Genomic DNA, 20,198 nt, shown 5'->3' with positions numbered 1-20,198 from the left:
TTTCATCATCTATAAAGTAAAAATAAAATTGCTTGTCTCTTAGGATTAGGAAGAGGATTAACAGAAATAATAGAGGAGAATGCTTTCCACATTTCCTGGTGTAAGCGCTCGATAAATGGCAGCTGTTGTTAGAACAAGGACGTTGAGGGGAAGAGCCTTGCATGGAGGAGAATGAGGGATAAGTTGCTGATTCATAAGGAGTTCTAATAGCTCAGGAGAATTGCCTGGCGGATCCGTGCTTTGTATCTCGGCTGGAGGGCTACCCAAAACCGCAGCCTCCAGGTTGGAAGGGAAGGTAAGCATCTCATCCCAGTTTGCCTTGATTCTGTGTTCTCCTGTCCTGGGAAACTCCTTGATTCCAGGCAAACCTGGACGCTTGGTCACTGTAGAGGCCAACCCGAGTTTGACTGGGGGATGATTAGAAGTAAAGTGCCTCATGGACCATTTGCTCCTAGGCTGATCCACCGTGTCTTAAAGCCCAGACTTTTGGCAAAAGGGGCCTAACAAGGGATAATGGTCCTTGGCTTCATTTCTCGTTAATGGCTTTAATTGGAGCTGGGGTTATCTGGCCGGGCAACTTCCACCCAGCCTGCTGGGCAAATCCCCTCCCCGCTGGGCCAAGTCATCAGGCAGATTTGTGTGGGGTGGCAGGGACACGGCTTTCCCTTGCTCTTCTCAAGGGAGAATCTGCGCAGGACGCTTAGGGGATGCTGCCACCCATTTGCCTTCTGGGGCACACCCGTAGGACGAAGCTGGGTCTCCACCGACCCTGATCCACCCAGAAAGTGAGCAGCTGTTGCACTCCACCCTGGAGCCCACATCTGTGGCCCCTCTTGGACCTCATCCTCAGCATCAGGGAGAAGCTAGAATGGAAACTTCCAGAAATCAGCTAGCCTGATGCATCCGAGCCAAGTGCTACAGCTTGTGATTGCCAACTTGCTGTAGGACATTGGGGGACAGCACCACAGCCTATACTGACTGGGAGGAGCCACAGATCAGCATCCCCAGGGTCCTTCAGTCCTTCCAACTTCCTCCCCTGAGCTCTAGGCAAGGATAAAGAGTGCTGATGAGTATCAGTATTTGGGGAGCATTCGATATACGTGTTTTAATTGAAAGATGTGGTTTAGGAGTTATAATACTTAACTTCAGGCTATTGATTTACACGAACATACTATTTCTGCAGTACGCACTGCATAACAATACATAAGCTTGCAATTCAAGGAAGCCAGTGTTGTCTGAGTATGTGAATGTGTCAGTTTCCTATTGCTGCTGTAACCAATTCCCACAGACTTAGTGCCTTTATGAAACGACACAAGTTTATTAGCTCACAGTTCTGGAAGTTAGAAGTCCAGAATAGGGGCGCCTGGGTGGCACAGCGGTTGGGCGTCTGCCTTCGGCTCAGGGCGTGATCCCAGCGTTCTGGGTTCGAGCCCCACATCAGGCTCCTCTGCTATGAGCCTGCTTCTTCCTTTCCCACTCCCCCTGCTTGTGTTCCCTCTCTCGCTGGCTGTCTCTATCTCTGTTAAATAAATAAATAAAATCTTTAAAAAAAAAAAAAAAAAAGAAGTCCAGAATAGGTCACTTCCTTTTCCCTACCCTCTAACCCTTAACAACCAGCCCTTATGGATTTGCCTCTTCTGGACGTTGCATATAATTGGAATCATACACTCTGTGGCCTTCAGTAAATGGCACCTTTCACTTAGCATAATGTTTCCATAGTTCACCCATGTTGTCACATGAATGAGCCTTTCATTCCTATTTATGGCTGAATAATACTCCACTATATGGCTACACCCTATTTGTTTATCCATTCATCAGTTGATGAGCATTTAGGTTGCTTCCACTTTTTGGCTGTTATGAACAATGCTACCATGAACATTTTGTGTGCAAATTTTGTGCTGACATGATTTTCATTCCCTTGGGTATATATCTAGGAGTGGAATTGCTGGTCATAAGGTAAGTCTGTGTTTAACATTTTAGGAGCTGCCAGAATGTTTTCCAAAGTGATTCTACCATTTTGAATTTTCACCAGGAAGGAATGAGAGTTCCTCTTTCTCTGCATCTTTGATAGAAATTGATATTTTTAGATCTATGGATTTTAGACACTCTAACAGATATATAAAAACATCTCATTTTTCTTTAATTTGCATTTCCCTAATGACAATGATGTTGATATCTTCTCTTATGCTTATTTTCCATCTGCACATCTTTTTTTTTTTTTTCAAGTAGGCTCCACACCAAGCATGGAACCCAACGTGGGGCCTGAACTCATGACCCCGAGATCAAGACCTGACCTGAGATTGAGAATCGGATGCTCAACCAACTGAGCCACCCAGGTGCCCCTGCGTATCTTCTTTAATGAAGTGTCTGTTCAGATCTCTTGCTCATTTTTAATTGGGGTGTTCATTTTTTTATTGTTGAGTTTTAAGTGTTCTTTGTATGTTTTGTATACAAGTTTTTTTTTTAAGATTTTATTTATTTATTTGACAGAGAGCAAGAGAGACAGAGAAGGAACACAAGCAGGGGCAGAGGGAGAGGGAGAAGCAGGCTCCCTGCAGAGCAAGGAGCCTGTTACGGGATTCAATCCCAAGACCCTGGGATCACGACCTGAGCCCAAGGCAGATGCCTGACGACTGAGCCACCCAGGCGCCCCTGTATACAAGTATTTATCAGATATGTGATACCCAACCAAATGATTATTTAAATATTTTATTTTTAAGTAATCTCTATACCCAATGCAGGGTTTGAACTCACAACCCTGAGGTCGAGAGTTACACCCTTCCCGTGTGAACCAGCCAGGTGCCCCTAACCAAAAAGATAATTTAAAGAAATAAAATTAAGAAAGCATGTAAGTCAAGAGAGGAAGGTAAAAAAAAGTGGGGAGGGCGTGGTCTCTGGAGCTGGTAATCTGAATTCAGCTTCTCGTTCTGCTCTTTGTTAGTGGTATGAGCTCTTGGAGTCCCAGTTTTTCCCTCTAAAGATTAAATAATATCTATCTCTGAGGGTGTTTAAATAAGATGATTACTAAAAATTGCTGGTGCTTAGTAAGTGTTCGCTAAATAGTAGTTTTATAATTGACTTACCTTATCTAGGTTCACTTGGTCAGCAAGTTGCGGAACCAGAATGCATATAGAGGTTTCTACTTTCAAATGTGCCTTTCCCATACTGACCACTAGAGGGCAGCATTAGAAGTCCCGCAGTCCTAGGCACCAATTTTACCTGTGCTGCCTGCAAGCGGGGTGACATTGGAAAAGCGACTTCTCTCTGAGCCTCAGTTTTCTCATCTGTGAGGTTAGACGAATGAATGTATTTTTAAAAGAAGTCTAGTACTGTCTCAGGAACATAGTAGATGGTATATATTTCATTTATATACATTTTGAAAAGACACACCATGGTGCATTGGGAAGACACTGAACTAAGAGTCAGAAGTCCTAGGCCCTTGTGCTTCCTTGGCCTCACCTGGCTGTGTGACCTTGGGACTGTGTGATCTTGGGGCCTTGATCTCTCGGGACTTTGAAGGCTTCCTCTCAATTAAAGCATTAGAACGACAAGGGGGAGAGGGATCTTTTAAAATACCAATGAAAATTATGAAATAGATATGTGAGTGAAAGCCACCAAAATCAAGATAGCAGATGCTTCTGGAGAGGAAAAGAAGGGAAGGAGAATGAAGACGGACACACAGAGGTTCAATTGTATTTATGACACTTTATTTCTTGAAGAAAATTTGACATAAACATGGCACAGATTGACTTTCATAAATCTACCTGGTAAAATACAGTGGACATTATTCTTTATACTTTTTAGAGGGAGAGAAGAGTTTAGTGAAAAAGAGATATGGTTAATCTTCTACTGGGCCTCATTTATAAATTAAACTTTTTCATAGTATGTATGTGGGGGGGGGGAACATAGCATATACAGGGTTCAGTGCTATCTGCAGTTTCAGGCATCAGGGTCTTAGAACATATCCTCTGTGGATAAGGGGGACTACAGTATTCCTAAGGGAGAGGCAAGATTTCCTGACCTGCAGGAGGAGTCGTGTAGGAGGGAAAGAGGAGTCAGAGATAGCTCCAACACTGTGGAACTGGGCAGCTGACCTCTTACTGATTGGAAGATCCTAGATTTGTATTGTGTAGGCCAGCATGTTTGTGACAATTCGTTGTAGCAATGGAAAATGAACAGCCCCTCCCACATGAAGGGGGAGAGGAGACGGGGAAGAGCTGAGGGCACAGAGAAGCAGTGAGTGGAGTAAGAGGAAAACAAACAACAGGCTGTCCTGGGAGCCAAAGAGGAGGCAGCAGGAGACCGGGGTCCTATGTTGCTCACAGGTCACATAGGATGAGGATGGAGATTCCACCATTGGACTTAGGAATGTGGGGGGTAATTCTCTGACGGGTTTTCTACAAAGAGGAACAAAAAAATGGGATGGTCCTGAAGGGGTGTTTGCAGTCGTTGTGGTCGTTTGAAAGGGGAGAAGTGACAGTGTGTTTGTAAACTGATAGGAGTAATCTGGAGAAAGGGCGAGGTGCAGAGGGCAGAGACCAGCTGGGGGAGCAGGACAGCGGCTAGTGCAGTTAGAATCGGCCTTCCAGAACAGGGAATGGCGACTGGCGGGAAAGCAGGGCACGCGGCTGTCGTTGCTGGTAGCTGAGTGGCTAAGGCAGCCGGAGTCTTTGACCTTCTCTTCTCTTCTCTTTTCCTCGCTGAGGCAGATGGCGCAGAAGACTAGGAGACTTGCAGAGAAAGATGTAGAATGACCCTCTAGGATAGAGTGGGCACATGAATGGACTTGGGAAGCCCCGGATGATTGCCAGGCAGCATTCAAGACCCATTTCAACGTCAAGTATTTCCGAAGGGCAAGAAAGGAAATAGAAATCATAACTGAAAGTCGATTTGCCAAGCGCAGGTTTCCTCTGATGCTAGCGATCTAATTCCCAGCCCACATTTGCCCGAAACAGAGGCTCTCGGCACTGGGTCTTGGACTCTCTCTTAGCAACTTTTTGGCCTCTCATCTAGGAGGCCTCTGGGCTGGTGTTGTTACCTGCCTCCCCGGAGCTAGTCTGATGAATACCCTGTTCTGTTCAAGGCCAGATGAAACGAATTTTTCTGTTTCCAGCCGCACCACACCCTTTAGCGACCTCCCACTGAGGTCTGGTTTCTGGTCTAGACAAGACACTTGGTTTTTTGGCTCATTTGCATAGCAGAGATTATTGACATCAGCCATCCCAATGAGCGCACAAGCCTGTCTCAGCCCAGGTTCTCAGCCCCGGCTCGGCTCCCGTCTCCCATCTCTCTCTTCTCCTTCCGGTGGAGAAGTGTATCTAGCAAAAGTCCCATGCGTACGTCACGGTGACCCACATCCTATAGAAATGATAGTGAGGACCGTAGGCTGTTCTCTCGCAGACCTTGAGCGCTCAGGGAGAGTGAACCCAGCAAGGAGGGAGAGGGAAGGGGAGGGAGAGAGCCCCAGCTGATTTAAAAGGTGGGGTCAAAGACAAAACTTCCTTATCCCATTTGGTCACATTCTGGCTATCAATAGGACAGAGGGCTTGAAGCTGTTAAAGAAGGAACAGACCTAGAACAGGTCACCATCTAATTAGGAAGATATTTTTATATGCATACGAAATAGGCTGCATTTTCCATGGAAGATTCCAGGATTCCCTGCTTTGGGCCCCTGCTCCAGTGGGAGTCAACTATTTGCTCTTTTAGCTGGAGGACTGCTCCTTTCCTACCTCCAGAATCCCATTTACCCATTCCCTCTACCTAGAATGCCTCCTCCCCTAATCTCCGGCAACCAAAATTCTTTTTGGGTGTCAAGTCCTTCTTCAAAATTTGCCTCCTATATCACGACCTCCTCGGTTTCTTTAGCCAAAAGTTGTCTAAATTTCTCCGTGAACTCTTAAAACTGTATCTCTCAAACTTCTTCTTCCTTTTTCATTATTACCCTCCTAGGGAGACCTTTTTGGATTCCACACCCCGCCCCCTGGCCCTGAGTAGCCTCCTGAAATTGTAATACTCCAGGGTAAGGGTGTCTAGGAGAAGGCTTGTCTGCAGGACTTCAAAGCCATGGTAATAAGAAGGAAGCAATACAAGTCCCATGGCTAAAGAACCGGCCCCACTGATTTCCTCTACTGGTTTGAGTCAGGCTCGGCCCACAGGATTCAGGTTCTTCGATTCCTTCTTTGACCAGAAGACCAGTCACTGACACAGACACCAAAAACCTGGCTCAAACATTAGAAAAGCACAATAGAACCAGAAGGAACACAGAAAATGTAGAAGGGCTCCATTTCAGAAAATGATTGTGAATCTCTTAAATTTGAATCGGATAAACTATGGCTAGATCACAAGATATTTGCACCACTAAGGAGCCTTAGTGTGCACCTTTCAGTAGTGGTATTGTGCGGGGCAATGAAAATAGAATTTTTTTAAAAAAGATTTTATTTATTCATCTGACAGAGAGAGAGAGAGCACAAGCAGGGGGAGCAGCAGGCAGAGGGAGAAGCAGGCTCCACTGAGCAGGGAGCCCGATGCAGGGCTCGATCCCAGGACCCTGGGATCATGACCTGAGCCCAAGGCAGACGTTTTACCCACTGAGCCACCCAGGCGCCCTTGAAAATAGAATTTGACTTGCAAAAAAAAAAATACACCAATTTTGGGGAACATATATATTATACCAAGCATGGTGCACTCACATAGTGAGTCTGAATATAAAATGTTGTGTCTCAGGGAATAGGGAGGCCTGAGGGCAGGGAGAGAGTCAGACAAGGCAATAGTCAGCACTCACACGTATCGATGAAGTTCACCATCTTATATCAGGGTGGTTTGCGGTGCCCCAAACAATTACAATAATAGCATCAAAGATCACTGATCACAGGGGCTCCTGGGTGTCGCAGTAGGTTAAGTGTCCAACTCTTGGTTTCAGCTCAGGTCGTGATCTCAGGGTCGTGAGATCAAGCCCTGAGTTGGGCTCCATGCTGAGTGTGGAGCCTGCTTGAGATCCTCCCTCCTTCTCCCTGTACCCCTCCCACTGTGCTCTCTCTCTCTCTCTAAAATAAATCTTTAAAAAAAGATCACTGGTCACAGACCACGATAACAAATGTAATAATAATGAAGAAGTTCGAAATATTGCTAGAATTACCAAAATGTGACCCGGAGACATGAAGTGAGGAAATGCTGTTGGAAAAATGGTGTCAACAGACTTGCTCCACAAACACAGAGTTGCCCCAAATTTCAGTTTGTAAAAACAAACAAAAACAAAACCCGAAAAAACCCGCACCGTATCTGCAAAGCACAGTAAAGAGAAGAACAGTACAATGAGGCACGCTTGCATAAAATTAATACTTTAACCGTCGAAGAAAAGTTGGAGGAAACTGAAAAACATACAGCAAAATGAAGTAATCCCAACTATCTAGAACCAGCCACTGGCTGGTTCCACGAGCATCCCTTCCGTCTTCTGGCTCTCCACCCGTTTATCTACTTATCTACCGCACCCATCTCCCTTACCTTGTAGCACCTTGGCCTTCTTGGTTTTCCTTCCTCGTTAGCCATCTTCTTCCTGGGTTTCTTTTTCCCTTTCCATCTGACAACAGTTTGTCGCTTACGGGTGGAGATTTACAGATGCTCTGAAGTATCTCCGTGTCCTCAGTCCTCGAATATAAGCATTCCACGCATGTGTGCAGAACGACTGAACTTTCTTAGGCAAGATCGAGATTTCCTTTCACCTACAGCTGTGCGTTCTCTGGTAAACACAACGGCTATTCACACATGTTTTTTTCTCTTTTCCTTCAGATTATACTTCTCTGCCTGTTGAATTCAGGTGGGACCACGTGACTTGCGTTGGGCCGGAAAATGTGAGCGGAATAGATGCGTCACGTGGACGCAGCAGCTTTCAGAACCGGTACACGCTTCGCCGGTTTCTTTCTCTCTGCTTCGGTGAGTAGTCATGTTCCATTTAGAGGCTCCTCCATCGAGCTGGGCTGTGGGTTAAGAAGGATCGTGCTATGAAGCAGAGCTCCCACCTATCCACGATGGTCACGGAACACAAGCATGAAGTAAACCTTCGTTGTTTCGCGCCGCGGGTTGGTCAACTCTGCCTAAGGGTGGACTATGTTTGTAAATAAAGTTTTATTGCAACATAGTCACAGCCACTGATTCATGGCATGGCTGTTTTCGTGCTAGAACGGCGGAGTTGAGTGGTGGTTACATAGACCTTAGGGCCTGAGGGCCTAACTGACCCACGTTCCAAATATCCAAATGAGTATTAGGGACAGGCTGGAGGGAGAAGAAAGCCCCGGCAACGCCACTGACCCTAGACGACCACAGTAGCCAAAGCGGCTTTTCTTAATCTTTTAAAACCCATCGTGATCCTTTTTTCATATCTTCCTTAAAACTCGAATATTCTTTTTTTTTTTTTTTTAAGATTTTATCTATTTATTTGACAGAGAGAGAGACAGCCAGCGAGAGAGGGAACACAAGCAGGGGGAGTGGGAGAGGAAGAAGCAGGCTCTCAGCGGAGGAGCCTGATGTGGGGCTCGATCCCAGAACGCCAGGATCACGCCCTGAGCCAAAGGCAGACGCTTAATGACTGAGCCACTCCGGCGCCCCAAAACTCGAATATTCTTAATGTTTAAAATGTAAATCATTTGTTCTTTAGTAAGAATAAGTCAAAACTGTGGTAATTTCTAAAGGAGGTTTTACTTGGATCTTGAAAGAGGCACTTTGTTTGTTTGTTTGTTTGTTTTGTTTTGTTCGGCAGGGTATCAGGGCGACCAGCAAGGCTGGAAGGAGAATAGAACACAGTGAGCTTATTCTCTGCTTTGTAATCCCCCTCGTCCCAGATTCTCAGAACTACCACCAGCCCCTCTAAGGCTGGTGGCTCAGTAGGACCCACGGCACCACCAGAGATGGAAAAACTCGAGGGGAGATGCCATGGGGGTTCTGTGCAGGCTTCCGGGAGATGTGGAGTCCTCTCAGTCAGGGTCCCCAGGGGAGGCTGCACGGGAACAGGAGGGGGGAAGGACTGAGAAGTCAGAAGGACAGAACCTAGGGGTGAGGGTTCTGAGACCTGAAGGATCTGCAGACTAAAGGGGAGGGATGACAGGGATTGTCTGGAAGGCTTTGCTCATACTTTATACCTGAGACTATTCTTACGAGGACCCTTGGTGATCTGTACCTGCTGGGGACACATGTGGCTTCCGTGGCTTCTGGGGCCCAGCCCAGCTCCTTTGCTCTAATCTCTTCTCCCAGGACTCCTCCTCTATTTCTAGCCACAGCCTACTCTACTCCCTAGGATTCCTGAGATTGACTCCCACCCCCTGACATCCCCCCCTCCCGCCCCAGGAAAGGAGCACAAGAGCTGTTTACATTTCCTGAACTACCCCGACCCGTGATGCCCCAACGCCAGGTTCTGGCTCCACCTTGACCAGTGCCTAATGGGGCCATCTTGGGTCACGGGTCCCTTTGCCTCATTGAGTTCACCTGTAAAATTAGGAGTTTGATGATACAATCCGTGAAGTCACTTTTAACTATCAAGGTGTTTCTGCAAATCACTACAGGGAAATAGAGAGATCGCCAAAAACAAACAAACAAATAAAGGAACATTACAGGCTTCTAGGAAACCTCAACATAGTCTCATAAAAGTTTTGTCTGAGTTATGGTGAAATGAGAATGGGGCCAATCCTTTCTCCAGCACCTTTTCTTGACAGAGGGAAAGCTCCTAGGATACAGGAAACTCATTTGTATGTCAAAAGGTGGGACTCGCAGGAAGGCTTCCTGTTGCTTCCAGAGGTAAGAAGTTTCTGCCTGGCAGTTTGGATCCCAGGTAACAATTTGTTGGAGATATTTTCATGAGTAAGTGTACCAGGACAAACTCTTGGACATGAGGATGGGCCTGAAATTTTTGGAACATTTAGCCATTAAATAATCTCTTATTCTAGTCCTTACAAAGAAGGGGAAAAAAATAAACTTATTACTTCATTCAAAGCCAATGAAATTCATCCAGCCCCAGCCTCCCTGGAAACCCTGCCCACAGAGGCTAAGCCTGTCTTTAAAGAGCCAGATAATAAAGGAGTTCAAGTGAAAGTCCAGAGTCAGCCAGCTTGAGTTTAGATCTTCTCCCACCACTTACCTGAATGGCTAAGGGCAAATACATAAATCTCTCTAAGCCTTGGTTTCCTCATCTGTACAATGGGTACCTATTTTATAGGTCAACAGGTTTAATCGAGAGAAAGACAGCCGTGACCTGGCACAGTGTCTGGGGAATAGTGAGTGCTCAAGAGAGACCAGCGATTGCTATTACACTGCATCTTGGTAAACTAGATCTTATGGCAGAAGGCACCCCTTCACACCTGCTCTTCTCCCCACAGCCCCTTTTAATAGGATTCACCATTCCTTGATACTCTATAGGCAAGCTGGCCTCAGGACTTGGGTGTTCAGCTGCAGGCTGAGTGGTAGAGCTTATGGGCCTTTTGATCCGGAAATCCTCCCTTTTCCCCCTTGGTTGGTGGGCAGGGGGCAAAGTGAAAACACCAAGTCCAATGGGAGCTTCCCTTCTGGGGCAAGCGATGAAGGAAGGGTTTTCAAAGCCCAGCTCTGCCAGTGACTTGGGCAAGCACTTGGTACATGGTGAGCCTCTAGATGCATTTGCTCCTCCCTTCTACTGGTGGTGGCCCCAGCAGCCGTGAGAGAAGGCGCCAAGTCCCCTTCCACCCCTTCTCTTCTCCCTCCCCTAAAGAAATTTCTGCCTGTCTCCTTCCTTATTCCGGATTCCCCACCACCCTGAGCCACCTGGGAGAGAGTCTCCCCAAAGACACTCGGGGCCCTTTCCAGGTGCAAAGCGGGTACAGGGGCCGGCCTGGGGGCAGGTGCGGCCGCGAATTGGCAGGTAGCCCCACGAGTCCCCCTGAGCCCAAACTTCGCGGGCGCTGCCTGGGCGGGGGGGGGGGGGGGGGGGGGGGCGAGAGGGCCGCAGGGGTTGCGGGGCCACAGCCCACCTGCCCAAGCCCGGCCGACCCGCACGTTCGGGCTTTTCTCAGAAGAGAAAATTCGTGGGTTAAGGACGGCGACCACTTTCGCCGTCCCCGACAGCCGCCGTCCTGCCTAACCGCGGCTCGGAGGAGGCCGCTGGGCATCTGGGGGCCACCGGGCCGCGCGGTCCCCGCGGTCCCCGCGGTCCCCGCGGTGCTGCTCAGCGCCCGGCCCTCGGGCTCAAATCTCTCCGAATACAGAAGGAGTCTGAAGGGAAAGAGGACCCGGCGGCGCGGCGGCCGTGAATGCGGCTCTCCGCCCGGACACTGGCACCCGGCCCCCGCCGCGGCCGAGGCGCAGACGCTTCTCCAAGGAAGCCCGGGCTCCGAGGACCCCGCGGTTCCCCGCCCGGGACCCCAAGTTCTGGGACTGGACAGAGGCGCGACATTTGCCCCTGGCAGGGTCAGCAGGCGGAGCGGCGGCTGGACTCCCCTTCTGCCTCGGCTGGGCGTCGGAAAGGGGGCAGTTTGGGGGTGCCGGGCGGATGATGGGGAGAGGGCCATCTCCCTGCCGCAGCCGACCTCCAGAAAACAGGTAACTGAGAAAAGTGAGGGTAGCGGTAAAATAAATAAATAATTAAATAAATAAATAAATGCTAAGAAGAAAAAGGATGAGAAAAATGCAAAGGGGAAAAGGTCAGTGGGAAAAAGGGTGCAATCAAAGGGGACAGTCAGTTGGTGTGTCCGTGCCAGGATGATAAGTTCCCAAAAAAAAGTGGTTGGCCGTAGGCCGGTGATGGGTATTAAGGAGGGCACATATTGCATGGAGCACTGGGTGTTATATGCAAATAATGAATCATGGAACATTGCATCAAAAACTGGGGATGTACTGTATGGTGACTAATATAACAAAATAAATATTATTAAAAATTTAAAAACAACAACAACAATAACAAAAAGTGGTTGGCCGTGAAACAGTAGTTCTCGAAGTGCTTCCCGACCCCGGCAAGCATCACCCGGGAACTTGTTAGAAATGCAAACCTCCTGCTCAGAAACTTCCAGCAATCTGCGTTCCAACAGGTCTTCTGGGTGATTCTGTTGCCGGCTCACGTTTATTAACCCCTAGGACCAAGGCACGGCACCGGCCTGGGGCTGGGAAACTGGGCCTCTCCGTTTTCCCATCAGTAGAAGGGAGGGTTGGGCTAGATTGGGGGCCTCTGATGGATGGAGTCAGGCAGGTCGGTCGCACAGGGTAAGGTGGGCCAGGTTGGGAATGTCACCCCCCAGAGGGCCTGTGCCCTGTGCCAGCCGGTTGTTGCCTGGCTCGAATGAGGGACAGGTGTTGCCATATAATTGGGTTTTGCAAGAGTAGCTGGAAACCTGGATTTTTTAAATGTGAAATCTCTCGGTTCTTTTTTTTTTTTTTTTTAACGTTGGCAACTAATTAAACATTTTAAAAACATTGTTTGGGTCTTCACTGCAGGCCAAGCAAAACACATCTGCAGCCCGGATTTGCCCTGTGGGTCCCGGCTTATATTCTTTAGACTCCAAGATCTCACCTTACTCTGAAAGGGTCTGTGAGACTGACGTAAAGTGGGCTGCTCCCGCCCTGAATAGAAAAGTCGGACCTTCTGAACTTCTAAGAAAGTATTAGCAGGAGAGAGAGGCTTTTGGACACCTCGCAGTCACATAAAACTATGACTGTTCCTTGAACTCCCTCCTTGCTGTTATCTCTCACTGTCTTAACCAGGGAACCTCACTGTTCTCGTAATTTAGACCTAAAAACAGAAGCAGTAAGCAACCTGCTCAGAGGCATCTGCCAGAGACATCCTGCAAAATACCACCTCCTCGACCGCAGCTCCTTTGTTAAGACCCACTCTAAAAAACACTCAGGGTTTAGCAAATGCTTTTCCTCCGTGCCAGAGATGGTTCTAAGTACCTTACATGGATTAATTCATTTAATCCTACAACAACTCTATGAAATGGGTACGGCTATTGTCTCATATTTTATAGATGAGGAGACAGAGGCCCAGAGAGGTTAAGTGACTTGCCCGAGGTCACCCAGCTTGTATGCAGCGAGTGGCAGAGTTGGGATTTGAACCCAGGCACCCCGGCTGGCTCCAGAGCCCACCCTGCTTTACTGCCTCCCCTGCTCTCGGTGATAAGCCTCATCCTGTCCCACCCAGATGGGACCCCGAGGAATGCGGCAGCTCAGAAGGACATGAAGGGCCTGCGCCGCAGGAGCTGGGCAGGCCCAGCACACGTGGAGCTGTGACCCAAGCAGGTGGGCCCCTCAGCAGCGTGCCCGCTAATGTAGCCAGTCGGGCTTCAGGTGTCACGGAGTTTGACAGCTCTAACAAAGGAGGTGTCATCCGGAAGAGATGAAAGAACAGAGCTGTTTATTTGGGGATTAGAGCCTTAAGAAACGTCTGTAACTCTGCAGGCTGCATTTCTGCAGCTTATCCTCCTTGTTCCTGACAGAGTGTGCTCAGGGTTGTAGAGGCGGGAATGCTCCGTAATCTAGTTTAATGTTACAAGGCTTTCTAGGCAGAAGAACGGTCTCCCTGCCACACAGCATTGTGTCCTGAAGGGCTCCAGGTGGAAAGAGCACTGAAAACGCAGTCAGGAGACCTGGGTCCTAGCCCTAGCGTTATACATAATTGACCGTGAGGCCTGCGGAAACGGTTTTACGTTCTGGGTGCCAGGGGCTCCCTTTCCTGTGTTGTCTGTTCCATTAGCTGCTCACCACACGAAGCTACATTCAAAATGCCGGCTCTGACCTGCACCAGCTACATTTTCTGTGCTCAGGAGCCCCACGCGGCTGCTGGCTGTCACGTTGGAGGGTGCAGACGCAGAGCCTCTCTGTGACGGCAGAAAGGTCTATTGTGCGCTGCTGCTTGTGATTGAATTAGCTCACCCTACAGCCCTCTGAACAATTACATTCTATGTTTTGTTTGTTTCAGCTACATGAGTGTTGCTGCTCGCACCTGTGAGACAGGCCCTGGGGGTGGCCGATCTCCGCCGGCGAGATGGGGACCGTGCGCTGGTCGGTTCTCAGCTAGTGAATTCACCTTGTGGCCAAGCTACTAGAGAGACATCCATTCAAATCAGTGATGCAGCTTTGACCACGAACATTCCTCGCGGCTCACAAAGGAAGTGATCTTGGATCGGATCTAATCATTTGGGGTAAAAGGAAGACTATGGTTGTGACTTCATGAATTCTAACCGGCTGTCCCTGGCCTGGTTTGGGGATGAAAACATTGGAAGGATACCATCAAATACTAGTGAGAGCTAACATTTATCTGGCACTTGGCGTATGCCAGGTATTGTCCTAAGCACTTCACAAATTGTAACCTATTTAGTCCTCATAGCAGTGCTAGGAGGTGAGTACTACTATCGCCCCATTTGGCAGAGGGGGCAGCTGAGGTCCAGGGAGGCTCAGCAGTGCGCACTGCCATGTGGTCAGTGCTAGAGCTGGGACCAGCATTGCCAGATAAAATACGGCACTGAAATTCAGTTTTCACTGGATGTCCTATGTTTTGTTTTTTTTTTTTAAGATTTTATTTATTTATTCGACAGAGATAGAGACAGCCAGCGAGAGAGGGAACACAAGCAGGGGGAGTGGGAGAGGAAGAAGCAGGCTCATAGCAGAAGAGCCTGATGTGGGGCTCGATCCCATCACGCCGGGATCACGCCCTGAGCCGAAGGCAGGCGCTCAACCGCTGTGCCACCCAGGCGCCCCTTGATGTCCTATGTTTTTGTGGGTGAAATCAGCAACCTACCTGAGATCCAAGTTCAGGCTTTCTGGCTCCAGAGTCTGGTACTCCTCGTGCCTCTATTTGCTGCCCCTTACAAGAGAAAGGTACTTTTGGATATTCTGTTGTAAAACACAGGGAAGCACCTCTTTGGAACTATGTAGCTCCCCTCCTCCGTGTACCCCAAGTCCTCATACTCAAATGCGTGAACGTCAGCCAGAGCCTGGGGAATCCTGGGAGTACACATTTGCTACACACCGACAAATTACAGAAGCCCAGTAAGACAGTCCAGCTCTTCTCTCCTAAAGCCTAAGCCCTGCTTCGCACCTAGACAAGTAGACACCATTATTCCCACAGTTCTGGGACCAACCCACCTCCCCCACCGGCCAACGGAAGTGCCCTCAACGCTGCAGCTCTAACTCCAGACGCAAAAGTCAGGTTGCGTCGTGAGAATACCTGGGGCTTATATTTAAAAATGGATTCATAGCTGACCCCAGATCTGCTGGAAGTGAATTCCCAGGGGTGGGGCTAGGGGCATCTGTAGTGGTTTTGGTTTGTTTGTTTTCTTTTAAGATTTTATTTATTCATTTGAGAGAGAGAGAGACAGCCAGCAAGAGAGGGAGCACAAGCAGGGAGAGTGGGAGAGGAAGAAGCAGGCTCCCAGCAGAAGAGCCTGATGCGGGGCTTGATCCCAGAATGCCGGGATCACGCCCCGAGCCAAAGGCAGACGCTTAACGACTGAGCCACCCAGGCGCCCCAGGTTTGTTTCTTTTTTTTAAAGATTTTATTTACTTATTTATTGAGAGAGTATGCAGGCAGAGGGAGGGGCAGAGGGAGACAGAGAGACTCTCAAGCAGACTCCCCACTGAGCACAGAGCCCAACATGGGGCTCCATCTCTCAACCCTGAGATCATGACCTGAGCTGAAATCAAGCGTCAGTCCCTTAAGTGACTGAGCCACCCAGGCGCCCCATGGGCACCTATAGTTTTAATAAATACCCCAGGTCGTCCTGTGGGGTCCCCAGGTTCTGCCTGGGGGCCCCTGCCCGCTTTCAGGAACTTCCCCTTCCTCTTAAGGGCCTAACCTCCATCCTATTCCACACAGCCCGGCTCCTGGTGCCTCCCGCCTGCCTTGTTTACCCTGCGTCCTTTCTAGCCTCTTCCACCACTGCCTATTTCCTCCATCCATCTCTTGTTGATTCTTCCTCCCCAGAGCTGGAGCTTCCCAGGCTTTCTCTCCTAGTGTTGTTTTGGATCCTATGTCGTCAAATTTCTGGCCTATCTCTATCCAGAGTCTCATGACTCATTCTTGTACCACCTCCACTGTCATGGAATCTTAGTAGGCTGGATGTGTGGACAAGACCACAAAGAAAAAAAAATCCTCATTTTACAGATGGAAAAAAAAAAAAAGGCTTCAAGACATGAAGTAACCTTCCCAAGACACAGAGAGAGCTTGTCGGGAATCTGGCTAGAGAATCTGGCCTCCGGAGACCCGGGCATATACGTATAGGATGTCTCATATTTACAGGGACAATCGTCTCTTATTTCCAAGCTAGAGCTGATCTCAAACAAAAGAGATTTGCTACATTTTCACTGCTGCAAGGATGGTTTTAACAATTGGCAGTCTATTGATGAGCGATCAGCCCAAATGAACTGGCCACAGCCTAGGAATTCTTGGAGTCCCTAAAATGTGAGATAAGTAGGCCTGTCAACCATTTCATTAACGATGTGTACTTTGCAATCTGCGCTGACAGGTGAGCCTGACGGGTGGGCAGGGGGGTGGGCGAGCTGGGTGTCCTCTGTAAGCTTTCAGCTCAGAGACAAGACAAGCACCCTTATTTTTCTTTTAAAAACTGCCCCAGAGCCGCCATCTATTCGTAGTTCAGTCTAATTCGGCAAGAACTTTTTGAGGATCCATTGTGTCCCCAGCACTTGTTGGCTCCATAGTGTATGAGAAAAGGAGCGTGTGCCATCTTGTTAGACGAGACGGCAAGGGATGAAGCGGTTAGTGTAAGCTCCCCTCTGGTGTCCCAACCAGTGGGGAGCAACTCTAAGCACTAAGATACCTGCAAACAGAAGGTCCTCGGAACCCTTCAATGCATTCACAAAAATGCACTGAGGGCCTACTATGTGTTGAGCACAGGCCTGAGTGCTGGAGACATGGATGGAGGCTCCGCCCTGTCTTACTGGGAATGACAACTACTAGGGGCCGCTGGCTGCCAGGGGACCTCACTGTGGCTGGGAAGGTTACGTGACAAGAAGACCTGCAGGCGTGGCACAGGGAGGGGCATCTGTGGTCAGCCTCGCTCCAGGAGTGACTTGAACAGGGGGCTCATTTTTCTGTGCCTTACCATACCTGTGAACACGTGACCTCCATTATCACGCATGTTGATGTGTGTCATGCACGTATCACACAGGAGCAAGCTCCTTGATCTCCTCTGCTTCCAGTTCTTTTTTTTTTTTAAGATTTTATTTATTTATTTGTCAGAGAGAGAGAGACAGCCAGCGAGAGTGGAAACACAAGCAGGGGGAGTGGGAGAGGAAGAAGCAGGCTCCCAGGGGAGCAGGGAGCCCGATGCTGGGCTCGATCCCAGAACCCCGGGATCATGCCCTGAGCCGAAGGCAGACGCTCAACGACTGAGCCACCCAGGCGCCCCTGCTTCTACTTCTTAATTGGTGAAATACAGAGAGTTCTATCTACTTTGCTGGATGGTCGTGATGGTTTAATTATTTTTTTTATTTGGTAAATTTTATTTTATTTTTTTTTATAATAATATTTTTTTATTATATTATGTTAGTCACCATACAGTACATCCCTGGTTTTTGACGTAAAGTTCGATGATTCATTAGTTGCGTGTAACGCCCAGTGCACCATGCAATACGTGCCCTCCTTACTACCCATCACCAGCCTATCCCATTCCCCCACCCCCCTCCCCTCAAATTAGATATAAGAAATCAAACTGCCTTCATAAAGTGCCAGACCCCTGCACATGATATAAGGAGGGTCCCCTCACCACCAGTCAGTTCTACCATTTAAAATAAAAATTGGCCCTACTATTTTTGTGGTTTGGAAATCGAGAGAGCAAACGCTGGGTTTGATGCTATCACCAAATCACCAGAATGATGGGGTTGTATGGCCCTGTGGCAAAGCATGGCAAAAGAAGGAAAGAGGGAAAGAGAAACAAGAGCAGAGAAAAGGCAGAAAGAGAAAGAAATGGTGAGGGAACAGGGAGAGAGAGAAGGCAGAGACATAATAAGAGCCAGGTGGGAGAGAGATTTTATGTTTGCTCTGGACAAGCCATTCATAGCCCACACAAAAGAAAGCAACGCGGTAATAGATAATTATTTAGATAGTATCTACTTAATCAGTCCCAAATAGTGCTCAATTACTACAGAATTAGAAATCCTTAATTATTGGTGTGGAATTTCAAAAGGAGAGCCTAGGAAGGCTGTAATGCTCCCGCTGGTGCCCAGGTGGGACCCAGGCGTGCCAGGCTGCTGCCATCACTCAGCTGGGAGAGGGGCCGGGCTGCTGTTTTCAGAAAGCAGCTGGGACAATTACAGGTCTGCGGAGAACAGCTGGAGAGCCAGGAGAAGCAAGTGGAAGCTAAGCTGTGCCTGAAGCTGTATTTGAATAATTGTATTTTATCTGTGGCTTTTTTACTTAAAAAGAAAAGAAAAAGCACAGCCACGATGCACGCTGAATGAATGAATGAATGAATGATCTCGAGAAGCTTTTATTACTTCAATACGTATTCTCTCTCTCATGCTGGCTCCATCCACAAAACAAAAAATTCGTGTTATGTCTAAGAGAGGGAAGGTTGATGATAATAGAGTGACACACGGTGCTATATTATTTTAAGTACTTTACATAATTAATATGATCCCCAATAACTACCCTCTAAGGTAGGTCCTACTATTATTCTCATTTTAGAGATAAGGGGTCTGAGGAATAAAGGTCCTCGCTCGAGATCAGGCAGCTGAGTGGTGGGGCTGGGACTCGCACGGAGCGGTCTGGCTGCAGAGTTCCCGTGTTTCCCGCCACAAGGCCCACGTCCTCTCCATCCAGAGCCTGGGGAGCCTCCTCAGGCACCGGGGCAGTGAGGCCGGAAGGGACTGCTAAGAAAGGCAGAGTGTAGGGTCCAGGGAACATGTGGCATTTTCCTGCAGAAGCCCAGAGGACGCACGCTCTGACGCCGCCTGTGGGGCCTGTCTCCGTGCTGACTGCGGTGCGGACGCTGGGCCTCTCCTCTTTGTGCCAGCCTGCCCTTGGGCCTCTCCCTCTCAACTCCTGCACACATCACCTCTCTAGAGTCCCGACATGACTTCATGTGTCATTTTGGTGATGCTTACCCAGTGAGCAGCAATCCTCCTCGCTATACCCCAAAACAATTCCAGGAAGACCTCGCTCCAAGTCCAAGGGGTCCTACCGGCACTTTGGATGTGTCCGAGATCTCTCCGTGGTCACGTCAAAGCTATGCCCGCGGGTGACCTCTTGAATGACCACGCGGAACCTTCTCTAGAAATCAGATGTTCACCTGTGAGAGGAGCTGAAGGGTTTATTGCTGGAACGTGGCCCTGTGTAGCCTCAGAGGGACGCAGGAGAGGCCGAGGAGGCATAAGAGGCCTTCCCTGGGGGCCTCTGCCCATCCGTAGAGGGTCGCCCACCCCGCATTAGGCTCTGCTCTCCGGTCTGATTTTCCATCTGTGTTTGTGGGCACGTGTGTGGGCGCAGGACTTTGCTGTGACAGACAGCATGGCAGGCAGGGGTTCAGACTGTGAGCCCGGAGAACGGAGCCGAGCTCACTCTGCCCCCGTTAGAGGTGCGACCTGGGTCGGCCGGCTTCCCTCTCTGGGCCTCCCGGAGCTGACGTCGAAGGCAGACGAGCCAGAGATGTTCTCACCTGGGTGCTAAGGTCTCCCTCTCTGCAGTCCCTAGGAAGCAGCTCCTCCCAGACCCCAGGTCCCAGTGCTCCCTTCCTGCCCTCGTGGCCACCCTGACGCAGCCACCCATGAGAACTGCCTCAGCCTCCCTGTTGATATTTCAACACTTTCCCCCCTCCGCCCCCTCCCCCTGCGTCTTGCTGTGGGGGCCAAAGCCACAAGCGAGTAGGCATGTCCAAACCTCGGTTCTCACAGCACCGCCAAGCAGGCTGTTCTCAGAGGTGAGCCCCATCCTGACCCAGACTTCCAGCCCAGCTCGCTTATCTGCAGACGCTCTGTTCCTCCAGGCCCAGCACGAGACTCGGTTTCAACACAGCCCGGCAGATCCCAATCTTCCCAGCCCACCCCATCCTCAGGCGCTGCCTCCAGCCCCGAGCTCACCCCTCTCGGAGACTTGGCTCTTTGTCTCCAGGGATGCAGGCACCCACGCCCTCCCTCCCGAGTCTCCCTGGGTCCCAGGCAGGAGTGGTGACAGTAGCATGGGGCGGGGGTGGGGGTGGGGAATTGCATAAACCTCTCCTGGACAGGCAGTGAGAGCA

At 49.2% G+C, this 20,198-nt stretch overlaps 1 long non-coding RNA gene across 2 annotated transcripts; it reads left to right on the top strand.

Annotated features, from left to right (window-relative positions):
• The first annotated feature begins 16 nt into the window (after positions 1-16).
• On the top strand, positions 17-16,094 carry LOC130543153 (uncharacterized). Of its 2 annotated transcripts, XR_008958271.1 has the most exons (4): positions 17-295; positions 2,227-2,336; positions 7,786-7,929; positions 13,925-16,094. It is a non-coding gene; the product is annotated as an uncharacterized LOC130543153 (long non-coding RNA). The 2 variants fall into 2 exon arrangements; XR_008958270.1 differs by lacking the exon at positions 13,925-16,094 and having other exon boundaries at positions 22-295; positions 7,786-8,096.
• Positions 16,095-20,198: the final 4,104 nt, after the last annotated feature.

Source organism: Ursus arctos, unplaced genomic scaffold, assembly GCF_023065955.2.
Source record: "Ursus arctos isolate Adak ecotype North America unplaced genomic scaffold, UrsArc2.0 scaffold_8, whole genome shotgun sequence".
In the NCBI taxonomy this organism is placed as follows: Eukaryota; Metazoa; Chordata; class Mammalia; order Carnivora; family Ursidae; genus Ursus; species Ursus arctos.
This window is presented reverse-complemented; position numbering and strand designations above follow the sequence as displayed.